Below are 12,299 nucleotides of genomic sequence, written 5' to 3'. Positions count from 1 at the left end.
AAACCCCAGAACATCAATACTTGTGCCAGTTATGAGTACAGCTCCCAACAAAAAATAGCCCTATCACCAACTCCAACAACCCTATCATCATCCAATTAGGCCAGCAACGTGCCCCTAACGACCTTCATCCATACCACTACCAAAAATCCTCCACAATAAACCATAGCAGTCCCTTCCACCCACGTCTTCGGTGTATGCCAAAGCCTGCTGCCTATTATGGTGAGTGCCATGGGACTATCTAGGAGGGGGGTAATGTTAACCCTCAGATCAATATGGTGGAAAATCCAAAAAAAATATAAAGAAAAAGACAAGGCCAAGACAAAAGTAAAATGGAAGACGAATGCGCACCAAGAAAAATCTAGAAACACAAGAAGTGCAAAAAAGTCCTAAATTAAGGAGAGCGACACACAAGAAAAAGTGCAACTCAATACTTTTGTAAAATAGTACAAGGCACACCATGATTTATTTTAAGACATCGGGGCTCTCACGCGGGATCTCACCCGTGCAAATTGTAAAGATAGATGGGCGGTAGGAAGAAAGCTAGGAAGATAAGAGAACAATGGGGAAAAGGGCCTAGGCCACGGTTAGCCACATAAAAAAGGGGATAAGGGGATGACCGCCCAAAAGGGATTTAGGGTTTTGTATAAAAAGTTGAGGAGTGAATGAGAAGCTCATTCTTGTGTATGGCCAAAAGTAGCTCTCCTCTTCTTCTTATTCTTGTTCTTACTTGCTTGAGCTTGTGCTTGAGAAAGGGAGTGTGAGAGTGTGAGGATGAGGGACCATGGTGGAGAAGTTCTCCATCTTCTCTTCTCTTCTCTTCTCTTACTCGTAGCAATGGAGCTTGGAGCATGGAGCTTGAGGATCGAGCTTACTTGAAGCTTGTACTTGGATCGTGGAGCTACCAAAGTGCTCGAGAGAGGAGGCAACTTGATCAGGCATGGAGGTAAGCTCACTATACTCATAGAGAGAGATAATGCGTCGGTTATGTGAGAGATAGCCATTAGTACTCGGCCTGAAATGCTTGAAAGATTAAACAGTCCATGGGTCTTGAAGGTTAAGCTTGAGCTCGCCTCTACAAGGGATATTAGTTGTTCTTCTTAGAGCAATCACACTATTGATGCACGATAATATCCATAGGTGAGGTGGGACATCTGAAACATAACAAATAACAAAGTCTTGGAATGTATTAAACAACCATCAAAGAGGAAGCATTGTGAAAATTGAAATATTTTTTATTCTATCTGTCATTAGTAATGCGTTAAAATAACTTGATTATTCACAAGACTGTAACATAGAAATCACTTCATAAGTAAGAGCTACGTATCAACTATTTTATTTATTTCAACCTAACATCCTATTACAATCATGGTATACATTGTTCACAAAAAAATAAAGTTGTATATTCACATAAATTTGGACCATTGATTGTACAAGAGTAGTGGAAGCACACACTCATTTATCTCATCAAAATGTGCAAAGAGGCTAGGAGCAAACACTGAACCTGCATCCAAAAAGTGGCCATGTTGACCCAACGCACCCTACCGTCAAGTTTCGTTGCATAAAAATATATAGTAGTTAAAAATCTCACCTTCTTGAGATCATCTTGTATCTTCGTTTCCTCATGTTTCAGTGAGGGACCTCTTTGGGCAGAGGGATCTACAAACTCCTTGGCATGAAGCTGGGGCCTTGGTCCAAACAGATCATGGTGTAGTGCTTCAAATTCAGCATCTGGCACAAGGTAATCTTCTTCAACTGAGGTAATATGCTTGTGTGTTGCTATGATGGCACTCACTGTATCTAAGCTTGTGCCATCATATCTTCCAATCTCTAAAATCATTGCATGCACATCCATGTAATCATAATCGATCAGATCTTCCATCAAATGCCCAACTAGGATGGAAAAAAACTATTCTTCCTTCATTTCCAAGTATTACAACACATCTGATAGAAGCAAGTATTGTACACCATCTACTTCAATGGGCGTCAAGGAGGTAAGGTTGGGTTTGTCAACTTGTGGCTGTTCTAGCTGGTATATTTGTAATCCTTCCACATCTAATTTCTCATTATGTAATTTATATTCGTAGATTCTTTAGCATGCCTCAAATTTTATATTCAAACATCCTCCAACATTCCTTAGAGAAACATAGATGTACTAAACATCTAGGTACATCTTGATCTCATCAACATAAGGAGTACTTGCAATTCATCTACTACATTGGAAGTGTTGCCAACTGTAGACTAAAACTTGATAATAGCTCGATCATGTCCTTTGTAAACATACTCATAAAGATACTTTACTACAAAAATGGTAGAGCAAACCTCCATATTGATATGTGCATTGTATTGATGAGAGAGGTAAGGATTGTAAGGCACAACTGATCAATTATCAAGGTATACACCACTAACCATGACTTGACTACCATCATTCCTTCTTATGTAAGTAGGATAACCATGCTCATAACCCATTGCGGTATCTGGAAAGCTACATGGATAATGTACAACTGGACCCAAGTAGACTCATACCGCACTTGGTACCCTACACATGTTCTACATGACTCGAGATGGGATCTCGAGGCCTTGATACTAGTTACAAGGCGAAATCTTGGTAGGATAAACCTTCGAGTTTTATTATCGGGAGACAGAAGGATTTTTCTACAGAGGCAGAAAGGAATACTTAATTCTCCTCTATGGGCGGGAGACAAATATTAATCTGAAGATAAGTTAAGGAAGTGTTTGATCTTGTTTTATCTTGTCTTTGTGTCAGTAACCTACATTACGTAAAGGAACCTGTGATTAACGGGTTAATTAAGAAAGCTAATTTTATGTGTCAAACATAATGTGGTAGGTAATTAGATAACTAAAACAACCCCCGAGGGAAGCGTGGTGGATGTGACCAATGGGTCTATCCTAAGGGTGGTCTCGGTTAGCCGAGAGCTTTTCTCAAAGGAAATGTTAACGAGGAATATTAGGAAAAGCTGAGCGATGACCTTGGAGAATGTTGGTTAGAACCCTGGTTCATACCGTTTTAGGGGACCGGAATGGGACTATGCCCAACGGGCAGAGAGGTCGAGCGATGCCTCCCTCTCATTAGCATTTCCTTTGAGGAAAGCTCTCAGCTAACCAAGACCACCCTTCCTTGGGATAGACCCATTGGTCACATCCACTGCTTCAAGGCATCACAATCCCATTACATGCACAACCAAAATTTAACTTGGATGTATCAAAACACTTTTACAACCTTTTCAAACAACCAAACATAACTTGGGTCAACAATCCATCTTTAACAAGATCAACCTTCATTAAAACCATTTCAATAGTTCCAAGCAACATGCTTAGCATGCATCAACTACCCTAAAGTTCGCTCTCTCCCTTGGGTTAGGGCTTCGCAAGGTTGATTTAACAAGTTCCTTCTAGATCCTTTAAATGAACTAAGTGATTTCATCTTGTCCTTTATTAATCCTGGGTACCTATTTAGGGTAGAAGATCAACCCAATTCCTAGAGTAGCTATCTAATATCACAGGTCACCAAGTGCTGACCCATATTGCTAGTACATCACCAAGAGTACATTAACGAGATTCCAACCTGATTAGCCATAGGTTATCCAATCTTCGGACAAGGATCTCTAAACGGAATTTCTTTTAGAACTACTATTCTAACAATGTTTATCGTGCAATCCCATTGAGTGTGCAAGCTAACATATATCAACATGTGCATGATCTAATTGTTACTTTAATGTACTCTATCATCCTTGCGCATGAAAAACTGGTTTGCAATCTTAGGATCCTATTGCATTTTTTTGATAAGGGAGTATTTTTACCTCTTTCGATGCGAGGCTCCAATCCTTTTCATGAAAATAATGCAAGATTCTAGCTCTTTCTAAATGCAAACTAGGGAAATCCATTCAGTGTATAATACAAAAATATCTTCTATTATTAACCAGTAGAATGTTCTCCATGCAAGTGTTTGTGTCAGGCATTTCGGCATCTTATAATGTGTTTTCCTTAATCAATTTTACCTATCATTTCATCGACCATAAACATGAAATATCTTATGATTATTTCAACTATCATAACTAGATTCATGCCTAGGTTCTTTACCTATCAAACCATGCAATATGAATTTTATTATGATCCCCTATCCTCATGAGACAAGCAAGACATCAAAGCAGTATCTAATTGTGGGGAGAAACTTTAGTGTTTACCCTTGGCAGTGTGTTTGCATGGGTGGTGGCATCTTAACCCGAATCTCCGTCCATGGTTGTGGGATTCCCATTCACTTGGGAAGATCTCCGCTTCGAGGTCATCCTCAATTATGAGACTCTCTGAGTCGTGGAGAGAAAGTCCATAAGAACCTTGGCCAAGAGACAATGCACGAATAGGGAGTGCCTATTGGGAGCCGTGTATCTCATACACGAACTTCGATAGAAAGCTTTAATGGGATGCATCTTCTTGTGCAGGGATTGCAGAACTCTAGCACTCCAATGCCATCTGAGCATATCCTGATGATGAAGATATACTCCCAAAGGCACAAAAAGGGAGTCCGTGCGTGAATTGGGCTTAGGGGGGGGAAGGTTGGAAAAGTTCTAGAACTCTCTCTCTCTCTCTCTCTCTCTCTCTCTCTCTCTCTCTCTCTCTCTCTCTCTCTCTCTCTCTCTCTCTCTCTCTCTCTCTCTCTCTCTCTCTCTCTCTCTCTCTCTCTCCTTCTCCTCCTCCTTCTCTCTCTCCCTTCCTCTTCTTCTTCTTCTTCTACCCTTCTTCTCCTTCTCTTTCTCTCCTCTTCCTCTTCCTCTTCTTCTTCTTCTTCTTTTCTTCTCTCCTTCTCCTACTCTCTCTCTCCCTCTTCTTCTTCTTCTTGTCTTCTTCTTCTCCTTATCTCTCTCCCTTCTCCTTCTCTTCTTCTCTCTCTCTCCTCTTCCTCTTCTTCTCTTTTCTCTTCCTCTTCTTCTCCTTCTCTCTCTCCCTCTTCTCCTTCTTCTTCTCCTCTCTCTCCCTCTTCCTCTTCTTCTTCACCTCCTTCTTCTCTTCTTCTCTCTCTAACTTCTTCTCTTCTTCTCTTTCTTCTTCTCCTCTCTCTCCCTCTTCTTCTCCTTCTTTTCCTTCTCCTTCTCCTTCTCCTCTCTCTCCCTCTTCTTCTCCTTGTTCTTCTCCTTCTCTCTCTCCCTTCTTCTCCTTCTTCTTCTCCTTCCCTCTCTCCCTCTTCTTCTCCTTCTCTATGTTCTCTCTTCTTCTCCTTCACAATGATCCATGGGGGCTGTCGATGAGGATGCCAGAGGGGGGGCTTACTGCCGCGCCGTGCTGGAGGGGGCAGCTGCCTGTCGAAGGGGGAGGACCCGAGTTTTCCGAGGGAGGGGGGTCTTATATGGTGGAGGGGGGGAGGATGGCGCCCCCCGCCACCTGGGGGGCTGCATGCCCCCCCCCCCCCCCCTTATCATTAACTTCACTCCCTCTCTCTCTCTCTCTCTCCCCGCCATGCACACGGCAGGGGGAGAGAGAGGGAGAGATTTTTTTAAAAAAATAAAATTAAAGGGGGGGAGTCCCTATGGAGGGGATAGTACGGGGTCACGAGGGGGAGGAGACATTACATCAAAGCTGGAATTAACCCTGGAAGCTTACTACTCAAAGTTTGTAACCCTACTAAAATATGTGTCATCTATGGATATTGCACAGCAAGTATCCAAGTTTTGGCATGTCCTGAACACTCCTCTGAACCACTGTCATAAAGCAATGCGTCCAACAGACTTGCAAGATGCATTACTCCGAGCAAATCCAATCATCCAAGAACTCAAATCGGGAAATTGTAGCAAAGATGACTCCCAAGATTAGAGTAAGAGACGCGTGCGGAGAGATAGGGCACATTCGTAGGAGATGTCCCTACCGTCAATGCTTCCATTGTAATGAGCTAGGACAGATCCAAGTAGACTGCCCTGATCTATGTCCAGAAGACATTGAGCCTCCAAGAAAACGAAGCGACATAGGTGCAATCTATGGATATATAGAGAAATCAGATGAAGACGAAGACCTAGAACCTACTACACCTTATCAAGATGACTAAAAATCCTAGAGCTTAGTCAACATGTAACACAATTGAGAAATAAATCCTACTCTTGTACCTATGGTTCATTGGAATAATATGAGTGCACTACTTGAAACATTAAGAGTAGCACAGCAGAAGCATGGTGGATCCTAACCCACAGGCCCTAAGCCTCATTAATGCTTGTCTTCCGGTTTCTCTCGAGATGAGAACATCTCAATTTCTCTAAGGAGAGGAGGATGTAATATTTCCATGCAATAAAAGTTGGTTGGTTAGTTCAAAATTTAGTTAGTTAATTAATAAGTTAGTCAGATTGCTAACTAAAGACTAACTAAGGTAAAAACTAACTAATATTAATATCTAATAAATTTTTTAATTAAAATATATATATTAAAAGAAAAATCGAGAGTCGTAATCCGACATTTTTCTTGGATTGACAAGGACCGTAGCCACCTTTCACAGAAGTTACAACGTGAACGAGAGTTATGAGCCATATTAATCATTAATGTTAATGTGTATAATATGGATGGTCCAAAGATATTAGATTTTTTGAAAAAAAACCCTAGTATATTTTAGATATTATCCTAAAAAGATAGAACTAGATGTCATTTAAAAGAAATGACAAGTGATGTTTTAGTTAGTTTTGGAGATTTTAAAAAATAAAAAAATATAAAGAGAGAGATTGGCGAAATCGTGTGCGCCACGATTGCAGTCTACACGCAATAGATAGCACTTCGAACAGAGAAAAGGAGTGAACTAAGAGCTTTCTAAGTAAGTGTCTTGAGGTTTTACCCCCCTTTTGGAGCCAATGCAACCATCACATTTATGATATGAGCATCAGATCATTGATTCTTCCAAGAGCCCCTCCACTCTTGTTCTCAGTCTCATCCCCTCCTCTCTAATTCATTATAAACATGAGGCATGGGAAGGCACAAGGGAGCATAAGGAGACCCCAAGAGGTTGTAAGAGAGAAGGATACCCCTCCAAGAGATTGTGAGAGAGAGCTTGAGAGAGAGAATGAGAGAGAGAGAGAGAGAGAGAGAGAGAGGGGGAGAGAGAGAGAGAGAGAGAGAGAGAGAGAGAGAGAGAAGAGTTACCTCAAGAGACTGCACAATTCTCTCTATCTCGATCCTCGACTTATCCATCTTCTCTTACGCTCTCCCATCTCGAATCTATTCCACCTTCTAAATCTCTTGAGTCTACTTGCGGACGATGGCCTCCAAGCGAAGAATGTCATGTGTGGATGGCAATCCTACAGCCAGCAATGAAGCTTCGGGCAAAGGCATCACTATCAATCCAATTGCGATTCCGGTCGTAAGTAATGTATTTCTAAATTGATAGGTGCTTGCTTTGATCCTTGCATGATTTACATTAGGCCCATACTATGATGTATGAGAATAGGTCATGGGAAGGGATATGGCTCTTCTCACATCTTCGAAAGATGGAGTTTGCAAAGTGCATGTATTAAGGAAAGTTAATTGCACTTACTTGCGTATGGCTTATTCGTTGATAAAGAAATCGGTCAGGGATTATGAATAGCATAATCGTAAAAAGAATGACATTAAGAATTGTGCATACAAGTATTAAGTAAAATTTTACATAGAATTGCTCTTTGATCCCAAGGGGGAGAGTGAAAATGAGATGGAATTATTATCGCTTCTATTCTTATATTGTTTGGGAAAATACAATTAGTTTTGTCGGTTGATTGAACAACACCCTAACTATTTTTCCTTCAATCAATTGATTGTTGCATTGTGATTTGGATAAATATTCCAGGTACTTGTGTTTAATGGCATATACATGGCAAGGGTCAGAAATGACAAGTAGCCATGGAAAATAAAGGAATGTGTTTCGTGAAAGATCATATTAAGCTGATTACCTTGATTGTGCTTGATTCTTAATTGGATTAATTAAGGAAGGATATTTTACACAGGTGGATCATCTTCAAGATCGCACCGCGGATTACCCGGAGAGGGCACTGCTTGATTCACGGGCTGAAGGCTGAGTGGTGAAAAGGCCAACCACGGAAGTTGTGTCTCGCTCCTAGGTTGCTTGGGGTCAGTGGAGCTCTGGACACCCCTTGACGAGTCTAAAATGGAGCTCTAGACTGCCGTGAGCCCAACGTTTAGGGCGTTGAAAGATCCTATTCTAGATAAAAAATAAAAATTATGGTGCCATGTGAATTGGACCGGGTACTTCTATTGGACAAAAGGGATACATAATTCTCATGTATGGGCAGGAGACAAAGATTAACTTGAAGATAAGTTAAGGAACTTGTTTGTCAAAAGGACTGCTTGTTTTATTTTTGTGTCTTTGCCGTAAATTACATGAACAAACCCTATTCCCCAAAAGGCTTAATTAATGAAGCGGATTTTAAATGTCGCACATAAATGTGGTAGGATGTAATTATAAAACTAAAGTTATTAAGGGAAGCAAGTGGGCGGAATCCCCGATGGGTCCATCCTATGGCATGGTGGTCCCAAAGAACTAGAAGGCTTCTCACAAGGATTTATCGCCGGTTGACTTTAGGTATTCTTAAGTTAGAACCCGATTCATACCGTTTTAGGGGATCGGAATGGGACTATGCCCTACGGGCAGAGAGGTTGAGCGGCACATCCCTCTCATTTCCCATTCTCTTTAAACCAAGTGTGGCATGGGTTTGCTTCAGATTGGGTATCTCTACGTAAAGTAGGATGTCCAAAACTCGACATTAGAATGCTGTCAGGAGACCTTGACAACTAGGAATCCAGATTTTAGGTCGATCCTAGTGGATTCGGCCGCGAACATTCCGTTGTGAGGCGGACTCAGGAAACCCTAGGCAACAAACCCCATAACATTCCATGGGAGTGCCTGGTGGATGTGCTTAGATTTGTTTCTCGATGGACCGCTAAAACGTGCTTGGACAGTCAATAGGTGGGCACGTTACAAAACCAGAGAAATAATTGACATCTTGTTGTGGTGTCATAAGTTAAATGTATCGATGAGCATTCGTTACACATGGTGATGAATAGATCATCCAATTGTATAAAGCTAAATGATGAGAATACCTCCAAATTTAGAGTTTCCATTATTGAATCCAAAGGTTTATATATGGAAGAATGGTGTCTATGGCATCAAATATGCTCTTTAAAACTCTAAATTTAAGACAATTTTTTACAATAGTTTGCAAAAAACATGACTTGAGCTTTCAAGGTAGAGAGAAAGTTACACACATATTTATCTTATTTGTGTCCCAATGACAAAGTTCAAGGAGGTGTTGCTTTGGTTAAGGTCCATGGAAAAACTCCAATGGTGACTTGTAATAGCACACTAGAACCCCCGCAATACCCCTATTCCCACACACTCCCGTACAAACCTCTCCCTGCTAGTCCCCATTTATCCTAGCATTCTTACGTTGGTCCTTCTATTCCTAAACCCCCTTGCTTAAGGAGCATCCTCCTTTTTGCTAAGGACATGAGCCTTTAACTTAAGGGCACAAGGTTCTTGGCACATAAGCATAAGACATAAGGGTTATATCTTAGGCTCTTCCATCTCAAGGTATCCATCACCTAGAACCACAACAGTAATCCCAAACCCTTGCACTAAGTGTAGGTTGGATCCCTTGCACCTTCATTCCTTCAAATTTGCCTTGGAATTAGTTGGCCCCTAGTTCCAACTATGAGTGTCTAGAACTCTTTTCACAAAAAATTAGCACCCATACATTTTTTATATAATTTCACCCTTCAAGCATTCAATCCACAAGAAAATTCACTTTAAGTCCTAGGTTAGCCTATGCATCCCCTCTCACTCACCACCTTTGGCACACAAGTGTATAAGTGCACTTTGTCATTAGACACCACAACTAACGCACCATCTTAAGGCTCATCCATGTGTAGACTTAGATATGGTGTCACACCTTAGATCAATTCTAGTAGATGTTTCTCACTTAGGGTCATCAACTCCTTGATCCTAGCACACTTTGCTCACACTTAGAGGCACAATGTTCCTAGGGTGTGCATCATTTGGAAGAACTATTTTACCTAGGAACCTTAGGCCAAGATCATATATGACCATTTACACTCATTAGAATCATAGTGCACAAATTCAATAGTCACGTAGGTACTAAGCATAGGACACACTACACTTTTAAGGGGGAACATAATTCTAAGTGGCCAATGAGAGTGTAGTTGTTGATTGAATGACTGTGAGGATTAAGCCAAATTCAAATCATCTTGCCAAGAAATCTTCCAAAGTGCACCAAGACCAAGTGATTGAGAGGAGAATCCAACTACCAAGCTAACAATTTCAACATCAACAAAGCTTAAGACCAAAGTGTTGCATTGTAAATTGCAAGATAGACCCAATTGATATTACCTTATTTTCGTAAGCCAAACTCAAGTAAATTGCACTCACTTCATTGACAAAGAGTTGTGAAGTAGCTTTCCATAGGCATTGCTACTTGACCCTAAGAGGACAAGAAAGAAACACCTTAGGCTGCTCGTTGACCCACCATTCTAACTAGAGCTAGTTGCTTGCTGCCAGGTCTAAAAAGAAACATGCCTGAGATATCGAGATCCATTGGATTGCAACTCCAAGGGATCCATAATTGTCAAGAGAGCAAGGTCCCATGAAGTGTGTTCATCTAAAGATAAAGACACATCATAGGAAGGCCAAGGACCATTGTACTAACTACAAGATCAAGATGAAAATTGACCAAAGAGAAGGCCATTGAAAATTCAAAGAGATATTGAGAGATAAGATCTTTAAGAGCTACAATTTAGAGACCAAAGAAGAATTTGCAAGGCTTATATATTCAAAGAGAAGCTCATGCAAGAGACCATGCAGAAACTTGTCATAGCTAGAAGAGTCATGAGTTTCATTTGGCTATTGAGAGCATGATACTTAGTGACATGCTTAATAGTGGACTACATTCAAAAGTCTAGAAGTCCTAAAACCTAATGAGTCAACTAAGAGTATATACTCACATCCAATTGTCCGTAGCTAAAACAATAGAGCTAGTAGCACAAAGGCCACGACCATAGCTAGCAAACTCGATGGAGATAAATACATCCACAAAGGCTAACCTAAGATGCATTGAGTGTGGCATCACTCACATGTATTATGATTGTCCAACATGCAAGGCTTCTAGTGGCATCCTAGCTTGATCTACCCAACCTAATATTTGAATGGTCAAAGCCACAAACCTTGACCCCGAAGATGAAGAGCTAATACCTCCTGTATATCTCGGGTTCAAGCTAACTGCTAAACAAGAGCTCATCATTGATCCTCTAATAGACAAAGATTCAAATTACAACATCCTAACTTATGTTATATGGAGTAAGATTCATCAACTTGATATCGTCCGAACAAATGTAGCTTTAGACCGTATGGAGGATCATCACATCCTCTCCTAGGAAGATGCAAAATTCTCATGATTGTAGAGATTGAGAGCATGCCCATCATGTTCTATTTTCTTCCAAATCATGAGGATATGGGAAAGGAAGTCTTTCTTAGATGACCTTCAAGCATGCAACCAAATACGATGTGGACTATGAAGCACACAAGATACACTTGAGCTTAGCAGACCTTGAGATAATCATTGCTTTCAATAAAGGAAACCAAGTCTCTTCTCAAGCAAAGGAATCATGCTTGTCTTAGAGTCAAACCAAAACCCTAGTGAGGATGGCCAAATATTTCTAAAGGAACTACTCAAGGCACATGAGGACAAGAGGGAACCATTCAATGTGGATCCCCTTAGAACCAAAGGAAAGACCAAAGCTACTAGGAATACTACAACTTCTCAAGCTATCAAAAAGAGAAATTCATCCAAAAGGAAGGGAAAATCTAGGTCATATAATCAAAAGTGTCAATGAAAAGTTAGCACTAAGCCACGATGTGTTCCCAAATCACTTTTGCATGCTCAAGGGTTTTATGTGGGTAATCAATGGATTCGGTTGCCTAAACCCCCCCCCCCCCCCCCTAGACACACATTCACAACCACCTCCACTAACCGCATTCCCAATCTCATTGAAATCCAAGAGATTAACAAAGAGCCAAACACAAATCTAGGTCAAGAAGCAAGACCAATAAGGTAAAAAACCTAGCCCAATTAGAGATCAAGAAGCTTCAAACCCTATCGAGAAAAGACGCTTTTGCCTAAAATGCAATAGAATGTTACTAGTCCACATGAGGAACTTGTCCACAATAGAATGTTACTAGTCCACACGAGGAACTTGTCGTGTTTAAGAAGTTATCATGTCAAAAGAAAGAAACAAAGCAGCCACTTCCT

Source organism: Lygodium microphyllum, chromosome 4, assembly GCF_053477565.2.
Source record: "Lygodium microphyllum isolate KBCC chromosome 4, Lygodium_microphyllum_v1.1.10, whole genome shotgun sequence".
NCBI lineage: Eukaryota > Viridiplantae > Streptophyta > Polypodiopsida > Schizaeales > Lygodiaceae > Lygodium > Lygodium microphyllum.
The sequence above is the reverse complement of the archived record's forward strand: the minus strand, read 5'-3'. Positions refer to the sequence as shown.